Source organism: Mytilus trossulus, chromosome 3, assembly GCF_036588685.1.
Source record: "Mytilus trossulus isolate FHL-02 chromosome 3, PNRI_Mtr1.1.1.hap1, whole genome shotgun sequence".
Lineage (NCBI taxonomy): Eukaryota > Metazoa > Mollusca > Bivalvia > Mytilida > Mytilidae > Mytilus > Mytilus trossulus.
Window position 1 is genome coordinate 39,989,230 of NC_086375.1, and position 13,227 is coordinate 40,002,456.

The window sequence follows — 13,227 nt, forward strand, 5'->3', positions numbered from 1 at the left end:
GTCTAATGTAAGAATAGGTAACAGTAGATTCTGAAACTTTGGAAAATGACAATGATACATAAATTTACAGTTGAAAAAAAAATGGAATAGAAAATAAAGGAGGGTTAAAATATACGGAATAGAGATGCATTGTTTAATTATCAGAGAAAACAGAGTTACAGGACTCCCAAGTCAGACTCTCGAAATACTGACACATACCGACATTTGATTAGTTTCATCTCGTTACTAGTATTAATTAGGCAAACTTGTCATATAGTTCTTCTTTACTTGTCAAACTTATGGCCCATTAACACAGTTACTTTGTAGTACTTTTCTATTAGAAGAAAATAAATGGAAATAAAAATATCGTACCTGCTCTTAGTTCCAAAGATTTTTACAGTGTAGTGTACTACTAATGGGATAAATTATATCAAAATAGAAAAATCCAAAATATACTGACCGACTTTAGAAACTCAACACTAGTTTATTTTTGTGTTATTTTTGAATAAATGTGTCACCGTACGTCAAAAGCGATGACTACATGTTACAAACGCAAAATTGATTGTCAGAAAGGTCAACAAATTCTGTCTGACATGTTTAGGGTTTTGCTTTACACCATCTGATTTTGCATTTGTTCAACCCATTAATTTGTTTTGGCAATTATGCGGTTGGAACTTGAGGACTTTAAAGGTTTTCATTCAGTCAAATCATTGGCAATTCAGTTGATAGGAAACATTTATGGCATGAATCTGTCCTCAATGGCACTTGGCAATTTGATTAGCAGTTGACGTTGCGGCCGTAAACATGTCTGGCAAATGACGTTGCATTATCAAATTCTTTTGACGTTTCATTGAACATTACGACACGTTGATCTGTTCATTGGAGCCAGCAACAAATCTTGTCTACTTGCATCGTTGTCGGAAGGACAGTAAGACGAGTTTCTGAATTCATACAGTATGGTTGCAGCACGTTTATGTTTTAATGTTTGCAGTATTCTTAAGGGCTAATTCAGATTTTTTATATCTCAGTCTTGGCAAAATGGAGATGCAACATTTTAAAACTGATTTAAGTGAGGCAACGGATTGAATGAGCTGTTTCACAAAGCAAAACAAACTGAAACAATCTTTCATGGGTCCAAAATTTCGCTTTTTACCTTTTTAGATTGGACCAAATCGCTACATTACTTTATAATGCATGCCCCCATTCTTTTTACAAGTAGTATTATTCTTTTACTTACTATTTTAGGCATAAAATAAAAAAAAAATAATTGCAAGTTATTATACACTGTCCACACTATTATATAAGCTTTGGATTTCGAATATTTTGGCCACGAGCATCACTGAAGGGACATATATTGTCGAAATGCGCATCTGGTGCAAGAAAACTGGTACCGTGAATTTTATTAAAATGACATCTCTTTGGAAAATTATGTAAGTGTGTTTTTACCTTTTATCATATACTTAGACTAAATAACATACTAATTGTATTAACAGTATTTTTACTTGTAAGTTTTTTACTGTATGATAACAGCAAATTTCATATTTTTTTAATTGGTGCCTAGCGGGCTGATATGAAAAGTTTATCACATGCTTCGAGTGTTATCATATGCCTTTTCGTAACGTTATCGCATGGCATTCCGGTGATACTCGGCAAATTCCGGAAATTACACCTGAATACTAGGTTTTCAGTAAAAAAATTACAAAGTAGTGTACAAAACAATTATATGAATACTGGAAAGTATATTGTGCAAAATGAAAAAAAAAAATACATACAAAAAAATATATTGAATAAATGCATTTTTTTTTAGAGTTTCAAACGTAATTTAGAAAGTTACTTTAAAAATAGTTGACTTTTCCAAACAGTATTTAATATATATATTGTTGAATTTTTTTTGGGCAATTCGTCATGCTAAACTGTTTTTATTCTCTGTTGAGACATACGCTAGAAAGATTCCATATCGTATGTACTAAATTTTGGGTCGGACTTCCGTAAACTTTTCACTCTGTGAACTTCTATTTGGGAACCACGTAAACTGATCAATATAGGAATCTGTTATTTTTGTCCATTGTTGTAGCATATGAGGAAAGGATAAAAACATGTCATTTATCATATTGCATGTATTATCAGCCCTCGGTCAATGTCAGCCCTCGAGCCATGTGGGTCTTGGGCTGATATTGAACCTATGGCTGATTATATATGCGATATGAAAAATGACATGTACATGTAATAATCTGAAAGTATATTTTTTTGGGATATTTTATTGGAAATTCAACAAATATCCTAACTAGACAATACATTACTGCAACTACGTTGTTTGTGTATTTAATTAAGCAAGGTATCAGTTCAATTTATAATTTGTTATAAATAGTTGAAGAAACAATTGGAATGACTCCTATCAAGCTTCACACAATAATATTTGTCCGTCGTCGCTTCTCATTTAAATCACTTGATATTGGTCATCGTCTGAGACTCTCTCATTTTCATATTTATAGTTTTTGTGTTTTTCCCCACTTCTAGTATTTCCTAACCGAGTTCAATGGAGGTGATTAATTATGCTTAAGTTGTGTTGTTGACATGAAAACACAAAAACAAGTCTATACAGTTTACCAAGGAAGTCTTGTACCGTCCTTGAGCTTAGAATTAAATTTATAACAGTGTGGTCGACGGTAAAACGTTTGTTAGTAATTATACTGAAAAATTCACCTATAACTTGTTTGTCGTTGGCGATGATTTTATGCTCACTCAGTCTATCAGAGGCCTTCAAGTGGGGATTTACATAATCACTTGTTAACACATTTTGATACATAAAATGAAACTTTCTTTTCACAAATCATTTAAGCAATTTGTTTTAAATATTTTTTTTACCATCACTTAATACTACAGTTTCACTTTTAAGAATGATAATGTTCAGAGCTGATATCAATAAATAACGATAAAAAAAAGTTTATTCATGTAAAAAAAAAAAAACTTTTAAGTAATGGGGACCTGCGTTATTTCACAAAATATCTTATTGATTACGGGAACAAAATCATTTAAGAGTGACTTTCTATTTATTTAATGCTAACCATGTGGGTTTTGTTTGTGAAGAGTTCCAGATGACAAAAAAAATCATTTTTTTGTTGTTGTTATAAACCATAAATCGATCCGTTTATTCAGATATTTGTCAATTTGCCTTGGCTCTTAAGTCCAACACTTGGGACAGGAGGAACAAATGCGTCCTGTATGATTTTGTAAATAGATGCATCTTTTAAAAATAGTCGAAAACAAAATTGTCTGTTCAATGGAAAGGTTGAGGCCAAAAAAAGATGAACGGTGCATTATAGAAACATAGAAGCGGGTTGCAAAAGTTGACGACAAGATCTATTTTCAACTTGAGTATGGTCTTATACTATTAACCTGAAATAGATATTTTTATAGCAATTCCCTTGATACGAATACATGTTGTCTTGGGCTTGTTTTGCTCTTTGGTTGGGTTGTTGTCTCTATGACAATTCAATTCTCATTCTTATCATAGATATAACTGCATGTACAAAAAAAGAATGTGTGGTGTGATAGACAATCATACAAATTCTTTCCAGTGACCAACAGGCGTTAGCAAAATACACACTTTATAGAATGAAAGCTCCAAGAGGTCTTGGCATGTAAAAACAAACACGAAAGTTAAGCGAGAGAAAAACAATAAGGATGCCGCATACAAATTAGAAAATGGTCCGCAATATTACTTTTGTCAACTCACTAAGTTGAAATGAAAGACCTGGCGAATTTAAGCCTTTTCAATGGATGTGATGTATGTTTAAAAACTCATGGTTTGTTTAGACATTTAATTCAAGTCTTGGTTTTAAATTATTTGCAAGTATGTTTAAAGTATTTAAAACAAATAATCACTCACAAAAAGACGTCCAATCCATCAACAAAAGAAAGAAAAAAATGAATAGACGACCTATAACGCACAGAATATCATGTATGTGTTCGGGCCGTATGAGTATTCGTCCATTTCTATGTAAATTGGGTCGATTTAAATATAAATAAGATCAATGCGTTTCTGTTGCCAAGTCTTTATCACAAAGTAGTAGCAGTATAGCAGAAAAGTTTTACAAATACAATACCATAAACACATGCACATTTTACAAGGTTTAATCCAAATAGCTTTCTTACTATCCAATAACTTTCAAGTACGAAAAAGACAGGGCAGAGGTATATTTTGTCTATTTGTTATGTATTTGCACAACTTTTGAAAGTGGATTATGCATTCGTTCTAAAATAAATTTTTGACCAGATAAAAAAAGTTAAAAGATGACATTATTCGACAATCGCAATTGTTAAATAGCTTTGACGTCCGAAAAAGATAATCAATCAACACATGCATTGAAATTTTTAAAGCCAGTAAATCATTCTTTTTTCAAAACACAAATTCGAATTATTTTATTTAGGCGTTGAGAACCTTTGGTGACCCCACAGTTTAAATGTCTATACTAAGGACGTCGTGATCTATGGGCGTTATAGACGAACGTTCACCTAATCTGTCCCAGTCAATGGGAAATTAAAGTGCACCAATCAATGTCCACAGCCACACTATTACGAATACGATATAATGAATTTGCTTTTGTCCCGAAAATTATTTTAAGGAGTTCATATCTGCATATAGATTTAAAATATTTCATGATGTGGTAGTTGGAATTATACAGTGCAATATCCTTACGTATCCGTCGTAATCTATCATACATATCATTTTCTACACATACAGAAAGCTTAATTAAGGTACATTAAATCGTTTTTGTCCAGTAATATATTCATTAAACGACTTCAAATGTACATGTGTGTATGCATCATCTCTGAGAAACTGTGATATTTTCACTACAATACAATACATTCGAATTGGATACTTCTCACCAGTAAATGTCATTTTTCCTTTTCCGTGTTGTCTTACGTTTTTGATGGCATTCATTTGCCGTTAAAAAAGGGGGGTAATAGCTTACGGTACCTTTTCAATCATGGTCTAATTTAGTTCTATAATATAAGACTTCGTAGGTTCAACTCGTTTGCATTCAATGTTATTGATCGGATACTTTTTTTCGCTGATCCACATGGTTAAACATCGATAGTAAAACAAAATATTCAACAAAAAACTTGGTTCAGCATTGATGATCATTGATAGTAAAACAAAATATCCGATAAAATATGTTGATTGCAAACGACATGCAACTAAGACCAACTGTATTTTAGTAACCTTTGTGCTTGCCAAAGATCCATTGTATTCAAGTGTTATATACTCTTAAATTTTTAACGCTTGCTTAAGGTCGACCCACTTTATAAAAATAAGGAGATGTATATGATTGTCAATGAAAAAACGAGTTTGTCCACAAAAGTTCAAATGAAGAGAGTGTTAGCAATTATAGGCAATCGTACGACCTTCAACGAATATTAGAAAAACCCATACCGTATGGTCGGCCCCAACATGAAAAATATGAAACATTTAAAAAACAAATACACTAACGGCCTTATCTATAAGAAAAAAACAAACATGACACGCATAAACCAACGACAACCAAAGAACTACAGGTTCCTGACTTGAGACATGTCAAAGTGTCAATTTTACCCTCAATTTAGAAATTTTTATTTTAGGTGAAAATTTAAAGTTCATTATAAAATATTCTCATATAATTTAATTGAGAAAATATGTTTTTAGCAGTTATTTATTTGGGAATTTGTCATTTAGAATTTTCCTGCTATTTTTTATCAATATATTGCATAATTAACGTATATTTTATAAATTAAGTGTGGACTTATTTTTTGCTCCAAGCCAAGTTAACAAGATAGAACTAGACAGGACAAGACAAAACACAACAAATACGTTGATAAAGTTTCACCGTTTGTGCATACATATAAAACATAGACATAAATAAAAGGTATATTATACGTAAGCCACTATAAAAAGAGTTACGTGAGACTGAGTACAAATGTATATACAAACATTAAATAAAATTGAGAATGGAAATGGGGAATGTGTTAAAACCTATTTGTTACATAGACATATATAAAAGGCAAACAAAGGCTTATACAAAACACCTTACAAATATAGATTTATTTCGTCTTCAAGCCATTGCTCCACAACTAAATTGTCTATTCTTCTTACCAGCACACTTGGTACAATTAAAAACCTGATAATAAATTGTTCAAATAAGGCCTTCGAAAATAGTGGAATTAATTATTGTTGGAGTGTCCGGCAAGAACTCGTTGGAAGTACTTGATAAATTGCATGCTTATATTGGTGATTTTGAATCTGTTCAAAGTTTTGATTTTTCTACACTGTATACCACATTGCCTCACATTCTCATAAAGAAAAAAATCACACACCTAATTAAATGGGCATTTAAAAAGTCAGAATGTGAATATATATGTTCAAACTCTTTTAGGTCATTTTTTAGTAGCAATAAACAAAAAAACTATGTTGATTGGACATGCTTTGATACTATATATGTCCTTGAATTTTTACTAGATAACATTTTTGTTCGCTTTGGGGATTCCGTATATCGTCAGATTATCGGAATTCCAATGGGGACTAACTGTGCACCACTTATTGCGGACCTGTTTTTGTATTGCTATGAGTTACAATTTATGACAAAAATAAGCAAAGACCCATCGAAACAAAATCTGATAAACAAATTTAATAATACTTTTAGATATTTGGATGATATTTTGGCTCTCAATAATGACGACTTCAGTATGTATATTAAAGAAATTTATCCTGTTGAACTTACTTTAGATAAAGCTAATACTAACAATGACCACTGCCTTTTCCTCGATCTCGATATCTATATCACTAACGGAAAGCTGAATACTAAAATTTATGATAAAAGAGATGATTTTTCATTTCCTATCGTTAATTATCCATTTTTAGATGGTGACGTTCCCTTGTCACCATCTTACGGTGTTTATATATCTCAACTTGTACGATTCGCTCGTGTATGTAACAATGTTTTAGATTTTAACGAGAGAAATTTGTGTATTACTGAAAAATGAGTACACCTGGGTTTTCGATATCACAAACTAGTCAAAACATTTACTAAATTTTATCATCGGTATAATGACATCATTCGTAAATATAGCTCAACATGCAGACTTCTTATACGTTCAGGTATTTCACATCCAATTTTTTATGGAAATATTCTTTATAAAGCACAAAGGTGTCAGTATTCACCTCAGAAACTAACAAAACCTTTGAATAGACTTATTAAGAAGGGATATAGTTACGATACTGTTGTCAGGTCATTAAAGATTGCATATTTTGGCGTTAATATTGATTCACTTATAGGGTCTTTGCATCGGAACTAAACACATTTATTAAAAAAACAGTTGTTGGCATGACACGGGTTATGTTCTTCTCATATATGTTATGATGGTATGATACTAAACCCCTAACGGGAAGGATTGTGCCTGATGTACATATGATGAAATCATAATCTTTCAGTCAGTTTAATTGAAGTCTGGAGCTGGCATGTCAGTTAACTGCTAGTAGTCTGTTGTTATTTATGTATTATTGTCATTTTGTTTATTTTCTTTGGTTACATCTTCTGACATCAGACTCGGACTTCTCTTGAACTGAATTTTAATGTGCGTATTGTTATGCGTTTACTTTTCTACATTGGCTAGAGGTATAGGGGGAGGGTTGAGATCTCACAAACATGTTTAACCCCGCCGCATTTTTGCGCCTGTCCCAAGTCAGGAGCCTCTGGCCTTTGTTAGTCTTGTATTATTTTAATTTTAGTTTCTTGTGTACAATTTGGAAATTAGTATGGCGTTCATTATCACTGAACTAGTATATATTTGTTTAGGGGCCAGCTGAAGGACGCCTCCGGGTGCGGGAATTTCTCGCTACATTGAAGACCTGTTGGTGACCTTCTGCTGTTGTTTTTTTCTATGGTCGGGTTGTTGTCTCTTTGACACATTCCCCATTTCCATTCTCAATTTTATTATGTATAAGTCACTCTAAAAAGAATAATTGATCAAATGATTTAAACAAATTAGCATAAACGTAATGTATATAAAAGCCTCGAGATACAACTTCTGTCAAGCATTAAACATATACAACACTTGTTTTTAATTATATATCCTTTGAATATTAATTTTTCATCATCAAATATATTCTTAAAATATCGTCAAAGTGACTATCACTATGAAAAAGGTTATCACATAAATCTGCATATATTTGACATTACAATCAGACATTACACAATATTTTCTCTAAACATGATTTCTCATTTTTCCACGTTTCTATTCGAATAGGAGCGACGCCGCAATCTCCCCGTTTCAATTTCGAATATGATCGACGCCACACCGAAATTTAGACAGGCATATTAAGTGCATGTTTCTTTAATCAAGTTTTATATTAGACTGTGTGAAGGTAGAAAATTGTCGTGTAAAAACATAGATTCAGATTCGATATTGTATTATTATAGTCTCACTACTTTCATAACATAAATACACAGTAGTACAATATTTCAAGATTTTCAAGATTTATTAGGAAAACACTCGGGTACATTAACAATGTGTTACAAGAGATCATTATTGATATTACTAGATTTGTTTAACTTCACTGGGCGGGTTTTATAAAAAGTTCGCCTATATAAGACCCGTCCATCTATAGACAGGAGTTTTGGGATTAACTCATCAATGAAATGTCCAGTTATTCGTTCTTTATCAAACACTCAGTTCTTTTGTATATGCGTTTGATGACACTGATATGTGATTATATATAGTTCCTACACTGCAACAAAGGTATAACGATATTTCTCCACTCGAGACAGTTACATTTTATTATTTAAAGCGCGAGGCTTGCCGAGCTTTTTAAATAATTAAAATTTAACTGTCGAGAGTGGAAAAATATTGTAATACACGAGTTACAGTGGTGGAATCTGTTTCTCTTATGATTTTTATCATTCCTTTTCAAAGATTTGAGGAAAGTTGTGTCCTTTTGATGTTACGTCATCAGGCATGGGCGCCTTTTTTCATGAAGTCACAATTAGAAAAATCAGAAGAAAACAAGAAATTTTAACTTCACAATAAAATTTCAACCAATCATTTGCCAAGAACAGATTTTTCACTAGTGAGGAGAAATTTTTTTCTCACACCGATCAGGAAATGTGAAAATATCACAGATAGTAGATAAAATTCAATAATAATTATAACGGCAATCATCCTTGTCATACACATCTTCAAATAAACTGCCCTGAAGCAAATTTAAACATAAGCTCCGCCCGATCAGTTGAAATAACATTGGTAATAACATATAATTTTTTTTATACATAAAATAAGACAAAAATGAACAAGTGATTAAAAAATTAATACAAACAAAATAGAAAAGAAGACAGTTTTCTGATAAACATTGACAATTTCTTATATAGTTCAACATTGAAAAGTAACAAAAGACCTTATAATTTTACAATGTTTGGATTATTTTTATAATATTGTGGTAAATATCTGTTTCTCAAATCTATAGTATCTCTGCATTGTTTACAAATAAATAATACATGATATTCATCACCAATATCTTCTTTGCATAAATTACATTTTCTTTCTGATTTTGGTATATTGTACTATCTACCAGTTTCTATAGGCAACCGTAAGTTTGCAGTTCTTAATTTTGAAATCCAAATTCTAAATGACTCTTGTAAATTAATAAGATACTTCTTTTTCAAAACGTTTTTTGAACAATGAATAAAATTGGTCACGCGATGTGGTGTGTAAATCACTGTACCATTTTGTATGAGCTGGTCACACAATTTTTTGTTTACTACATGGTCTACATATATACAGAGTAAACAGACAATTATCAAATTAGAACATTTCTTGACTGAGGGTTTTGGTTAACAATATAATGGGCAACATCTGCACAAAAAGCGACAAAATTAATATAAAAAGAGAAAAATAAACAAAAAAAAATAAATAAAGAATAGAGTATAATTGGTTGCTTAGATATAAAGAAATAATGGATAAAGCTTATGGTAAATACAGAGAAGTTACCTGAAAAAAAGAGTTCAGAAATATAAAGCTTTGTATTATTTATTTGATCACAGTCTATGATAACAATGATAAAATGCGCATTATAAATATATTTTCATCATCGAGATTGGTTTTCTTGCCTGAGCCGGATGACGAAAGCGAGAAAAACAATCGAGTTGAGATGATCAATGGTAATTTGTTTATCGCTATTTAAGACGACTATAACACGTTTTCAATTTCATGTCAATTTCATTAGCAACGCCACGTGTCCATGTAGTTTCTAGCGATAATTTTCATATCACTCGACTCCTAGGCCTTCAGAAAGAAAATTATCAGTCAAGATGAGCACAGGAGAAAATTTCGTAAAATAGCGATAAAAGAGTATATCAGCACATGTTATACAAAACTTTATCAGTAAAAACAAAAGCTTTTATCCTACAACATAATTCTTAAATCAACATACACAAAATGATATTTTTTTGTACATAAGAAGACATACTGGCCTAAGCATTAACAATACTAGAACACACCCGTGACTGAATTAAAGTATATAACTATGCGCAAGACTTATTTTTGTATTAGTATTGTCATCTGATAAAGTCATGCCGATTATAAGATGGTTATCACAGTTTTCTCTGCTTTCAAATCTTCCTGTTTGAACCCGTCTAACTGGAACTTATCAATTATTGGTAATATTAATTATTTGAAAAAAAAAAGTTCCTGGGATGGAGTATTTTTTTAATCAACAGCATTGTCTTATATTAGTTATAAATAAAGTTGAATTTTTGATTCGCTTTTTTACGTCATGCCCGCTAACAAATTGAAAACTGTACCTATACGTTTATTATAATTAATATAGATATCTGCATCGTTCAAAAGGTGCATCATTAATTTTATTTTCATATATTTTGTGTAACAAAATAAAAGCTGATATTTTTCAATCTCATACAGAAATGAAAAATACCGAGTGATTGATTGATTCGTGTTCTATTGTTTTATGACTTACCAGTACAATATTTCCGTCACAGGTAACATGTAGGTAACTTTATGCTCCTCATCCATGTACTGTCGCAACATAGCATGACTATTAAATTCTATCCAACGCTCCTCTGTAAAGTGATCATAAATATATTTAAACAAAATGAATATTTGTATTTATTATTTCACTGGATTCTTATATCCTTTGTCACATGTACTGATTTTTGTGGATTGTGGAAAATTGTTCAAATTATATTTGTATTGCAGTTTTTCTTACAATGGTTTGTCAATGTCGTGTAAAACTTAACGTGTTTTTTGTAGCTTGAATGGGTATGCCATTCATTTGTTTTATTGAAACATTTAGTTATGGATGGTACAGATGTGATTATCTAACTTGAAACTCATTGGAATTTGCATTTGATAAGGGGGCGCTACTCCAAGCACATGTTTTTATTTCCAGTCTCTTTTCCAAATAGAAGCCAAAGGAAAAACACGAAGAAAGGTGACATTCAATTTTCATAAAATATTTAAATCCCCTACCCCTCCCTTTCTTCCACCTTGAAAAGAGGTTTGTTTATTGTTGCATTTGATGAGGACAAAAAGAGTAGCATCTTGTGCGGTATTTGCTCCCAAAAGTTGAAATGGTACACTATTATTAACAAATGTATAGTCAAGGGGAGATAACTCTAAATTGATTGACTTTAAAAAAAAAATACAATTTCAATAAATGATGACATTTGTCTTTTCATTTATATTATAATATGCTCATTGGTTCAGACTGTAATGATAGTACTGTATATTTAAATGTATAATTGGTACTTATAATTGTAGTGTATGTAAATTTTATACATGCCTATCTTTTTATATGATTGATTGTGAAACATAAACCGTCATATCTGTGGCCTGCATCATCATACTATGTGTTAGTTGTTATTTTGACTTTAGCGGACCATAAAAGTAATAAAATATTGATTTTGTCAATATTGCTTACAGTAGATATAGTTTGCGTCAAATAGGCAATAACCCAGCAAGGCCAAATTATGTATATTGTTTAATTTGATTTTTTTTTAGAGAATATGTTTACAGTAACCAAGCAACGCAAACAATAAAAAATTTTCAGTGTCTTCAATGATAGACAGTGTTGTATGTAATACATGTATGTAAATATTTTATTTAATTTTTTAAATTATTAGTTACTTAAAGCTTACATATATGGAAATTCTTTGGCGTTTGTCCTGGAATTGACGATATACGTTCTTTAAAAATCACGCAGTTTTTCTCTAGTGCTCGCATATATCTATTTGTTCCTCGATTTTGTATGGTTACTGCAGATTTTTTTATCCAGTCAGATTCGGGTACTGACGACTCATTATTTATCCGTGCCTCAACTGCAGAGCCTGTGTTGATATACATTTGTAAAATATGTAAAACAAGAATGTGTCCCTAGTACACGGATGCCCCATCCGCACTATCATTTTCTAGGTTCAATTGACCGTGAAAATGTGGGGAAATACCTTATTTGGTTTTAAAATTAGAAAAATCATACCATAAGAAACATAAGTTTCAAGATGATTGGACTTCAGCTTCATCAAAAACTACCTCGACTAAAATGTTTAACATTAACCAAAAACTTTAACCTGAAGCAAGACAGACGGACGAACAGACGAACGGACGATCAGATGGACGGACGCGCAGACCAGAAAACATAAATGGGACAAAACTCTGATGTATATTTAATACTTAAGTGTAATAACTACTGTACACCAAAGTTTCAATTATTGTGTATTGGTCTTATTCAAATTACTTTACGTGTTCAAATATTAAAAGCTTTCGTTAATGTATAAAAAATACTTTGAAAAAAAAAAAAAAATCATTTCTATTTTTCGTTATTCGTTTATTTGTTGTTGTTTACTTTTTATCACTGACATAACTCATACTTACTACCTATCGATCAGTTTAACTCAAAACTTAAGTCGACAACATTTCTAGTGCTTGGTCGCCTGTAAGTCTGAAAAAAATGGAACCATATTTCATTGAAAATGTACATTTTTTTTACAAAGAGTAAACGTGAAATAGGAAATTTCAGGTATTCGAGAAGTTGTTGTTGAATTTCGATTAAAAAATATATATTTTATGTGTTGTCCTCAGTTTTAGTTGTTACCCTGATTTATTTTCTCAATCGATTTATGAATTTCGAACAGCGGTATACTACTGTTTTCTTTATTTGATAGAGTAGATAGTCATTTGCTACGAACCCAATCAAAAACGAAA